Raw genomic sequence first — 12,441 nt, forward strand, 5'->3', positions numbered from 1 at the left:
GTCAACTATTCCCCACTAAGATGGAAACTGTTCTCTACAAACTTTACTTTCTCAATGTGAGACTGCAAAAGGTTGACAATGTTGATAAAATATTATTTAAGATAGAAAATATTCCTCATTTACAATCCCAGAGAAGAGCTTCACTTGCTTAGAAGATGAAACATAAAAAGGATAATTATGGTACCCAAATTTTTTATGAAACGCAGTTAACATTATGCCATTGCTACATTGAAAACATGGAAAGCTTCATGTTATAGATTGCACCATCTTAATAGTGATTGTTACTATTTTGTGTTCAACATCTTGATTGTTCTATAGAATTTTATCTATGAAGAATAATATGTCGATGGCCATTTTTTGGTTTTGTAATTTATAAAGTTGCTAGTAACGGGGTGATACTCGCTCCTATTGTGCGATGTTTTTTGGGTCCCGTCCTTCAATATCTCATGAGGGTCGACCAGGTCACCAAGTAGTGCTCATTTCTCCTTGTCTAGAATTGCTCTGGTGGCTATATTTATGTTTAGTTTGATCGCTTCGGCCATAGGGCTGCTTAATATGTTTGCCATACCTTTGTTAGGTCTTTATGAAATTATTACAGCAGGTTTTGTAACATGATACTAAGACTAATGGATCAGAAATGGGTTTATGCCGTGGAACGATCTACACCCACAAACACTGACGCTCGTGCAATAGCTCATAACCTGAAGCTCTCTTCACCTACCTCAGGGTCCCAACACACTACAGACCCATTGTCCCTTTAGTGCCAAACCCTGCTCGAAAGGTGAGTGGTTCAAGTGGTCGAAACGTATTGAAAATGGACCCCCGTGGTACGGAGCCATTGTCGCTGTATGGTCTAGCATGTCATGATGGGGAAGAGGACAACATGCAAATAATAATTGGGTTTGGATCCCTGTGGTCTACAAAATATAAGACTAATAAATTATTGCTATGACGATGCTATAGCAACTTGCTATAATGCATCATCTTCTTTACTATTATAATGAGAAAAGGCCGAGTAGAAGTGGCTCACCACCAAAATTTATATTCAAAAAATGCCCTCTCCTTAAAATTTAAACATAATATATAATCAAGGTCATTTTAGTCAAAATCCAAGAAAATTGCAATTGCACAAGTCTATTAGTTTTTAAAATTACAAAAATATCTTGTTTTTACAATGTACATTTGCACATGCCACCTTCTAATTAATATAACAGGGAAGGCGTAGTTGAAGTGGTTTGACACCAAAATTTGAGTGATCATAAATGCCCCTACTTTTGTATTTAAATTTAATATTATCAGAGTCAGTTTGGTAAAAATTCGAGAAAAAATTATAGAAATGACATTTTTTTACTACGTAGTCTTCAAAAATCCTTTAACTAATATTTTACATTATAAAGAAACCTTTTTGTAAAAAGAAATTACATAGAACCCTTTCTATACAGATGTGTTTGCACATCCCACATTCTAGTTTAATGTAAAAGAAGTTAGGACAACTTTCAATGGATGGGAGCGAAATATAAAATTCATTTTAATGAGATCATATATTATTTAAATAAATAGAATAAATATTTATATGATGTTGATGTCTTATCTGATACTCATGCTGATTAGACATCCCATCTCGAAGATACATAAATTTGTCAGCATTTGAACAAATTGATTGCTAATTCGACCAATCAATTATTGGATTGGTGTCCATTAGTCTCAAGAGGACCTTATTCTTTATTCAAAGATCAGACCTTTCGAGGAGGAGAATAATTCTCATCCTCAAAATCTTATTCTGAAAGATTTGAGTTTGATTAAATGAATCTTGTTTTTTAATTTTATTTTATCCAAGGCATCGAAAGAGGAGAATGAGAAAAAGATGATGTTTGATTTTCTGACTCCCCCATGTCGGCATACTCAAAATGCTCTTGTGGTGTGGCATGTGCAAGCATCATAGATATTTTGCCTCGGGATACACAATTATACATATTTACGAGGATGTGCAGATTGTATCCCGAGGCAAAAGTCTATGGTTATAATACATGCCACGACATGAGAGTATTTTGAGTATGTCATAATGTTGGGGAGTCTGATTATCACAACTCTTAATTGGGTCTTATTTAAAATTAGACAATTGGTGTCACCATACATGAATTTGTCATTATTAGAGTAAATTGATTGCTAATTATTGGACTTTTATCCTACCAATCATTTTAGATTTGTTCATTAGTCTCAATTCGACACCTCCTTTTGTCAAAGACAAAAATTAGCAGAAAACTCACTATCTTCATCAAAGACTTATCTTAAGGATTTGGGGTTGGTCTAAGGAATTGTATTCCTCAATTTCACTTGGTTCTTATTGATTTTGGGTGTTCAAAGAAGAAATTGGTGTGTGAATATCAACTTGCTAAGGTTGGAGTAAGAGTCTAGTCAGTCTCAGTAGGATTTAAATTCATTAAATAAATAAAAAGTTATTTTAAATTTTGTAATAGTTTTTATTTTCTAGGTTTAAATAAAACACAACTCGAAACTCCATTAAATCTCTAATTCAACTCGATGAACTTTGAGATAACTCAACCAACTTCCAAAAGATAGCTTGTCCCTCCCATTTTATTTCACTCTAAATGGAATGGCTCTCCTTAATTACTTCAGATTTGCTTGATCCAATACGAATACATTAGCATATGTCAATTAGCTTAGTTTGTAAAGTTTTTGGGTGAATTTCTTGGGGTCACCCTCCAGGGTTTAAAAAAAAAAGTCTTTGAGTGATGATACCAAAGACCTGGGTTCATGTCCCGCCAGTACTGAGTTACTGCACTCATTAAAGATAAACTTACGGATCAATATATATACCTATTTTGCCTAGGTATTGACCTTTGCCCTGGAATCGGATAATCTATCTTTGGTTGTGATTAATTGGATCTATAACTCTAGGGTTTGGGTTTTTCTTGAACAATGATTTTCAATCTTGAAAGGGTGCTTTTGATTATGGAATATCCAAGGAGTACTAGGGATATGCTAGCTTTCAAATAGACTTTCCTATCTCATCCCATACGCATATGTATGGATTATCTATGCCAACCTTTATGAGATTGGATTTAAATTAACAAATCATGAAACCTAACTTAAACTAAACGAATCGACGAACCAAGTAACATAGGATTACTCTAGTATAGTCCCTTGACCCTTGGGCTCCACATAGAGCAATCAAACACATTCCTCAATTATGGCTCCTACGATTCACTTCAATTAGTCAATTCAAATAATATTGAGTATCGAGTTGGTCAAAAACGAGTTGTAACTAAGTAAATTGGTGGGTCCAACGAGAAAATCTGATTGGGCGACGTGAATCCTCTACAAACCCCCAACTTACTTTAGGGGTGCACATTGGATCTAGTCAAATCAAGAAATGAACCAAGGTATTTCGGATTGGTTTGATTTGATTTTTTAGCTCATTTGTTCGGTTCTAATTTACAATTTTGAAATTTTGATTGGCTTGGTTTGGTTCCGGTTTAGAGAATTCTATAACCAAACCAAATTCATTATATATATAGGTGGTGTTCGATAGCCAACGTTAGGGGGCCAACATTGGAGCCAACATGTTTGTCTCATATGGCTTAAAAGTTTCGGATTGAGCTGATTTTTTGCGATGATGATCTCTATAGTGAGGAGATCATCCTCATCAAAAATCAATTGAATATGAAATTTCTAAGTCTATCAAAAGTGATTTACAAATTTTTGATAAAAAATCGACGGTTCACAATTCTAAACCACTTTTGATGGACTTAGAAGTTTCACATTCAGCTGATTTTTGGTAAGGATGATCTCCTTACCATAGAAACCATCCTTATCAAAAATCAACCCAATCAAAACATTTTAAGCCACATAGGACAAACGTATTGACTCCCTAACGTTGGCTACAGAATCTAGCCTTATATATATAGGTCGGGTTATTTTGACAAAATTTTAGACAAAGTTTTGTCTTACATGGCTATTTTTTTTTTTTTGAATGGGCTAATTTTTTGGAAGGATGATTTCTATAGTCAATAGATCATCCTCACAAAAAATTAGTCAATTCTGAAACTTCTAACCCCATAAAAAGTGGTTATAAACTAACGGTAAAAAATTAATGATCCATGATTCTTCAACTTATAAATTAGGGTTAGAAATTTCAAAATTGATTGATTTTTTGTGATGATGATTTTTTCACCATAGATATCATCCTCACAAAAATCAGCCCATTCCAAAACTTTTAGCCTATATAAGACAAAATGCTTTGTTTAAAATGTTGTTTAAGATTTTGTCAAAAGAACGCCACTATGTATATATATGTATATATGGGTCAGGTTCAAGGGCCATATGAGAAAACATATGTAAAAACTTTTGTTTTTAATAACATTTTAAAATATGGGTTAGAAATTTTGGATTGAGCTGATTTTTTGTGAGGATGATCTCTATGATGGGAAGATCATCCCCAAAAAAAAAATCAGCCCAATCTGAAACTTCTAACCCCATTAAAAGTGATTTAGAATGTGGACCGTCAATTTTTTACTAATTTTTATTACTAATTTGTAAATCACTTTTGATGGATTTAGAAGTTTCTGATTGAGCTGATTTTTTGTGAGGATGATATTTTCATCATAGTGACCATCCTTGCAAAAAATCAGCTCAATCCAAAACCTCTAACTCTATTTTGAAAAACGAAAGTTTTTTCATATGTTTTCTCATATGGCCCTTGAACCGCCCACTATATATATATATATATATATATATATTATATATATATAATATATATATCTATATATTATATATATATATATATATATATGGGAAATGTTCAGCGACAAACATTTTGACAAAACATTTGGCAAAACATTTTTCAAAACATGGGTTAGAGGTTTTGGAATGGGCTGATTTTTGGTGAGGATGATCTCTACGGTGAGGAGATCATCATCACCAAAAAATCAGCCCATTCCAAAACTTCTAACCCCATAAAATGGTTTACAAAAAATGTACGGTCCACGATTTTTCAACTGGTAAACTGGGGCTAGAAGTTTTGGAATGGGCTAATTTTTTTGTGAGGATGATTTTTATGATGAGGAGGTCATCCTTAACAAAAATCAGCTCATTCCCCTATCAAAAGTGGTTTACAAAAATCGGACAATCCATGATTCTTCAATTGTTAAATTAGGGTTAGAAGTTTTTGAATGAGCTGATTTTTTGTGAGGATGATATCTTTACCATAGAGATCATCCTTAAAAAAAATCAGTTAATTTCGAAACTTCTAACCTCTATTTTGAAAAATGTTTGACACAATGTTTGACTCTTTTTAGGCCTCTGAACACTTCCACACACACACACACCACACACACACACATACACACACATATATATAATAGGGTCCCGTTCGCCACCCTTAGTTTTACCACACACTTTAACAAACGCGTTTTGTCTTACATGGGTTAGAAGTTTCGGAATGAGCTGATTTTTTGTGAGAGATGATCTCTATGGTGAGGAGATCATCCTCACCAAAAATCAGCTCATTCCAAAACTTCTAACCCCATCAAAATTGATTTACAAAAATGGACGGTCCACGATTTTCCAACGTGTAAACATGGGGCTAAACATTTCGGAATGGGCTGATTTTTGGGGAGGATGATCTTCTAATCATAGAGATCATCCTCACCAAAAATCAGCTTATTCCAAAACTTCTAACCCATGTAGGACAAAAACGTTGTTAAAGTGTGTGGTAAAACTTAGGGTGCTGAACATTTCCCAGATATATTATATATTATATATATCTATATATATATATAATATATATATATATATATAATATATATTATATATATATATATATAGGGTCCCGTTCGCCACCCTTAGTTTTACCACACACTTTAACAAACGCGTTTTGTCTTACATGGGTTAGAAGTTTCGGAATGAGCTGATTTTTGGTGAGGATGATCTCTATGGTGAGGAGATCATCCTCACCAAAAATCAGCTCATTTCAAAACTTCTAACCCCATCAAAATTGATTTACAAAAAATGGACGGTCCACGATTTTTCAATGTGTAAACATGGGGCTAAACATTTCGGAATGGGCTGATTTTTGGGGAGGATGATCTTCTAATCATAAAGATCATCCTCACCAAAAATCAACTCATTCCAAAACTTCTAACCCATGTAGGACAAAAAACATTTGTTAAAGTGTGTGGTAAAACTTAGGGTGCTGAACATTTCCCATATATATATATATATATATATATATATATATATATCAATCTGAATGGTCAAAATGATATGGTCTTAATCATCTAATGAGTTCCGATTTTGGAAAAATCATTCATGTTATTAAGTAGATAACTGAGATTATAAAGATATTATATTATATTGTTAATTTCATTATCTTTGTTGCTTCTTTTGATTGAAACCATTGATGGTCGTGAAATTTTTAATCATAAGATTTGATAGTTGGTGTTTTGATCTATACTTAGGTGATCCGAGAATTGAATCAAATTGAACTAAGAAATTTAGTTCAATTTGGTTATAGGGATAATCAATTCGATTCTTATTTCGAATTTATAAAATCGATCAAGTTTGATTTCATTCCAATTTTACCCCCAACCCGAATCAAATCGAACCGTGTGCATCCCTAACTTAAAAAGTGCTGATTTTCTAACTAGAAATCTTCACTGGATCAATACTCGGCCGATGTGGCACAAACATGGACTCATAGATCTTTTTCCTCATATATATATCTAGGGGCAGTTCATGGAACATATGTAAAAAAACAATGGTTTTCCAAAATATGAGTTAGAGGTTTTGGATTGAGCTGATTTTTTATGAGAATGGTCACTATGATGAGAAGATCATCCTTATAAAAAATCAGATCAATCTAAAACTTCTAAATCCATTAAAAGTGATTTACAAATTATTGTCAAAAAATGGTAAAAAAATTGATGATCTATATTCTAAATCACTTTTAATGGGGTTAGAAGTTTCAGATGGACTAAATTTTTTTTTCAAATGATCTTCCCATCATAGAGATCATCCTCACAAAAAATCAGCGCAATCCAAACTTTTAACTCATATTTTAAAATTTTATTAATGTTACATTGATTTTACATATGTCCCTTGATCCGTTCTATATATATATGGATTAGGATCCGTATACACAGAAAGCTATTCAAAAGCTACAATGTGTTTTGTTATATGAACAAAAATATTTGGAATAGGCTGATTTTTTGTAAGGATGATCTCTATGGTGAGGAGATCATCCTTGCAAAAAATCAGCCCAGTAAAAACTTCTAACCCCATGTTTACAAACTTGAAAAATTTTAGACCGTCTAATTTTTGTAAATCACTTTTGATTGGGGTTAGAAATTTTGGAATGAAATGATTTTTTGTAAGGATGATCCCCTCACCACAAAGATCATCCTCACAAAAAATCAGCCAATTCCCAACCTTTTTAATCATATAAGACAAAAATGTTGTATTTTATGAGTAGTTTTATGTGTCAACGGAACCCACCTATATATATATATATATATATCTATATATGAGGAAATGTTCAGCAACAAACATTTGGCAAAACATTTTTCAAAACATGGGTTAGAGGTTTTGGGATGTGCTGATTTTTGGTGAGGATGATCTCTACGGTGAGGAGATCATCATCACCAAAAATCAGCCCATTCCAAAACTTCTAACCCCATCAAACTTTCTAGCCCCAGTTTACAAGTTGAAAACTTTTGGACCGTCCATTTTCGTAAATCATTTTGATGGGGTTAGAAGTTTTGGAATGGGCTGATTTTTGTGATGATTAGAGATCATCATCACCAAAAATCAGCCCATTTCAAAACCTCTAACCCATGTTTAAAAATGTTTTGCCAAAATGTTTATTGCTGAACGTTTCCCTATATATATATAATGAGTGGCGTTCAATGGCCAACTTTTTGGCAAAACATTTTTCAAAACATGAGTTCGAAGTTTTGGAATGGGCTGATTTTGATGAGGATGATCTCTACGGTGAGGAGATCATCCTCACCAAAAATCAGCCTATTCCAAAACTTCTAACCCTTGTTTACACGTTGAAAAATTGTGTACCATCCATTTTTTGTAAATTATTTTTGATGGGGTTAGAAGATTTGGATTGGGCTGATTTTTGGTGATGATGATCTCCTCACCGTAGAGATCATCCTCATCAAAAATTAACCCATTCCAAAACTTTTAACTTATATTTTTGAAAAATGTTTTGTCCAAAAGTTTACCAAAAAATTGACCCTTAAACGCCTCCCATATATAATTATGTATTTCGAAAAAAATTAATTATCACTTTTTATCCGTATCACGTCATCTAAGTATTGGCTGAGTGAGGACTTTCTTTACGTATCAACCTGGGCCTATGCAAAATTGCGCACAGTGCAACAGTATGACTCAGGCACGTACAGTACGTTAACCTACGACAAGATATGAGTGGGACCTAAAAGCTTCTGAAGCTCACACGTGTTACCAATATTAATCACATTAATTGGGATTTACTACGAGAGATAACGATTATAGACGTAAGGCATGACGTTTGATGTAAATCGTACGGACAGGAGGACCCACTGACTGACCTCCCACTTTTTTATCACTCGCCCTTTCTACTTTCTGGACCGCTTTGGACCGACCCAGTCAATCACGTGGTCAACGGTCCGGTTTTCAAAACATTGATTGTTATTAACCTAATTTTGACTGGTCTCATCAAGTGAGACTAAACTTCAAGGTACAGTGAACAAACATAGGTTTGACTAATTGTATGGGATTTTGTTAACTTGTGTAATACATACACTAGGGTATTTTGGTAAATAATAAAATTTTCAAGGTTATTTTCAAGAAAAAAAAATTCAATTTTCAAAACTGTATTTATTGCACTTTAATGCACACGTTAACTAAACCCAATTTTTACGATCCACTAGGGCGAGCAGAACATGTACTCCGGGCAAGAACACATTTTTTTTTTTGTCTTTTTATTACCACGTGGCATAAAATTTTGACATCCACGTGGCAAGCAGATGACACGGGACAGACCTTTAAATTTGTTCTGGCGTCAATTCCAAGGAGCATAATTCTCGGCGAACGTCCGAATCATAATTTATCCCTCGTTACGAATCTCGATGATATATAATAGAATTAGAAACAACAACATCATGAATATCTCACGATTTACTGTATACAATTTTCGCGGGAAATATTAAATTAAATCCACGATATTTCGAATCTGGAAAGCAAAGGTAGCAGTTGACGGCGGAGATGTGGGGTCCATGATTAGTTATTGCAAAAACCGAATCAACTACAAAAAGATAATTATAAAAACACTCCGTACGAATTAATAAAGGCAACCCACGCCACAGGCCAATTGCTTTTGTGGTTTAAAAGTTTTGGAATGAGTCGATTTCTTTTTTGTTGTGAGAATGATATCTATGATGTGAAAATCATTCTTCCTAAAAATCAATTAATTTTGAAAATTTGAAACCCTTGAAATAAATTTAAGATCTGTAAATCATTTTTTCTTTTTTGTAAATCAATTTTGGTGAGATTATAAGTTTTTTAGTAGATTGATTTTTCGATAAGGATAATCTTCTCATTATAGATATAATAATCATTAAAAATTAGGTTATTTTAAAAATTTTAATTCATATAAGACAAAACAATTCGACTATGTATAGGTTGTCCTTATTAATTCATGAGGTGCTTTTATAATTACTTATTACAAAATTATAATTTATATGAGAAACTTGTGAACACCCCATTTAAAAAGGTCCAATTAGAAAATGATTCAAAAATATGTATTTTTATCAAAAAATCTTTAACGAGCTTAAAGGCCTAAATCTTCCAAAAATACTTATTTTATTTCAAATAATGGCCTAAGGTTATTTTGCTTGGTTCATGGGATAGGAATGAACCACCTCCCACTGTAAACCTACACTTTTAATACTTCACCTCTCGATCCAACCCAATCCTATACATACCCTAATTTAATCAAATCCAACCTAACCCTTAAACCCATTGGACTTAAACCACCTCATCTCTCAATCCAAGCCAAAATCATTACTTTATCCTAAGTTCAAATCTCAACCCAAACCTAATGATCAACACAGTGATTCAAGATCATCACAATGGGACACATGTCACTACTACCATGCACCTCCTTAATCCATCTATCAACTTATATATTTTCTCTAAAAAATTAACCTACCTACTTCTCAACTCATACCTATATCATAACATACCTTTATCATTCTCTCCAAATCTCTTATCACAAGTCATTCCCACACCCTTTCTCCCTAATCAACTCACCTAATACACACCCCTACACTCTTTGACACATGTCACTATCCCTTCCACTCTTCCGAAAAAAATTAACCACCCCCCTAACTCTACCATTCTTCTAACCAAAGCTCACCCCATTCAATTCACCCAACATTTAACCCAAATGGATTGAAAGATCCAACCTATTTGAATAAAAAGAAACCCACTTATACCCACTTTCACATATACTCTCCCACTGACCTCAAATTTCATATGCCCCGCCTGTAAACCTCATGCCATTTTACATTCTCCTATACTTTCACCATATTTACCCTTAAAAGTCATTTTCAAAGTCCTATAAAACCTTTCCACTCTTAACACAATCTCCTCCCAAGTATTGAAATTCCTATCAAGCTTCAACCCCCAAGACTTGAACCTTCCATCAAGTTTCTATTCTCATCACTAAACTCTCAAAGTCTAAAGCACCTTCAACTTCCTCACCACTCAACTCTCATTTATCCATTAACTCATCACCTCAACATTCAAGATTACAATTCAAACCATTCAAGCAAAATACAAGACATACCTCAAAAGGACTGAGAAGGAAATTCAAATAATTTAAAGAATAAAGTAGGATGAGGACAATAACTAATAAAATAAAATAATCCCCCTCCCTCTCTGCCATACTTTCCCTTCTTCTTCTCATACCCTCTCTTTTAATTTTATTTTGTTTTCTTTTAGATCAACCTTAAGATGTAATGTGTACCCTCTTACTTCTAGAAGATTGGGTTTCGGCTTAGTCAAAAAGGTAGGAGTTGAAAAACTCTTTTTTAAATATTTCTTAAATATCCTTGCACTAGTGCACACACCACAAAAACATTTTGAGACTAAGACCTTGTGTCATTTCCATATGGAAATGAACCCTTGATCAAAGAGTTTACATTTTTCAATATTGTCCAAAGGCATGATGGATCATAATGGGATCCCTTTCTCAATAAGAAATCCCTCAATGGTTTAAGTCAAAATTAAAATTCCTTATACTCGATGATACAAAATCGATTTTTTCAACTTTTAATCTATTTTACAAAAATTGACCGAATCCGAGGTTACCATTAATGGTGGAGGGAGTAGGGTGCCTAACACCTTCCATGTTTCCTAATGTGGACCCCTTATCTAGATCTTGGGTAGACCAATAACCCTTATCCATACGAAAGTCACTACAAACAAAATTATTTTTTGGGTGCCCATTTACACCTCTTTCTAAAAACGAATGGTGACAACTCTATATCCAAGTAATAGAGATCTTCAGAGTAGAAAATCTCATGTCTATAAAACTCTTTTAAATATTTTATCATTTAATATATATTATAAAGATATTTTATAATGCAAAATATAAATAAGATTATTTAAAAGTTACATCTAAAAGGATGTTTTCATAATTTTAGAATATTAATTAACATGGCATGTGCAACTACACACATATAACAAAAATTAGGATTTTAGACATGATTAAATTTTTTATAAATACTTTAAACATTTTTAATAATCTAATTAATATCATAATTTATTATCTAATATATTGTGAAGGTATTTTAACTAAGCCAATTTTAAAGACACAATAAAATGATAATTTTTTAATTTTAGAAAACTAACTAACATAGGACTATTACTTTTTATTATAAAGGCTTTTTAATAATTTAAATATCAACTGGGGAATTTTGAAAATAACATGATAAAATGATATTTTTCCAATCTTAAAATGTTAACAAGTATGTTATAGTGGTTGTAGGCATGGTTTTATAATTTGATTTCGCATCTCGTCTCGTCTATGCTAGATATTGAGTCGGCTCAGACAAGTTTTTCGATACATTTGAGATGTCTCGTCCAAATTTTTAAAAAATAAACGTGAGGTATTAAATTTCGTTCAAAAAACTGACTTGTGCATGCGTCTCATTCATGCCTGATACTGAGACGACTTGTACGATATGTTTTAGTCTCGGACGAGTTTTAAAACCATGGTCTTAGGATTATAATTTTATTCAGTTTGGTTAAAATGACCTTGATAATACCAAAGTTAAATGTAAATGTGGGTGCATTTGTGGGATTCTGAATTATGGTATTGGTCCTACTTACTTTTTTTTTATTATAAAAGTATAGATGATGAGA

The sequence above is a fragment of the Akebia trifoliata genome, chromosome 1 (assembly GCF_017979445.1).
Source record: "Akebia trifoliata isolate Shusen 1 chromosome 1, ASM1797944v1, whole genome shotgun sequence".
Taxonomy (NCBI): Eukaryota; Viridiplantae; Streptophyta; class Magnoliopsida; order Ranunculales; family Lardizabalaceae; genus Akebia; species Akebia trifoliata.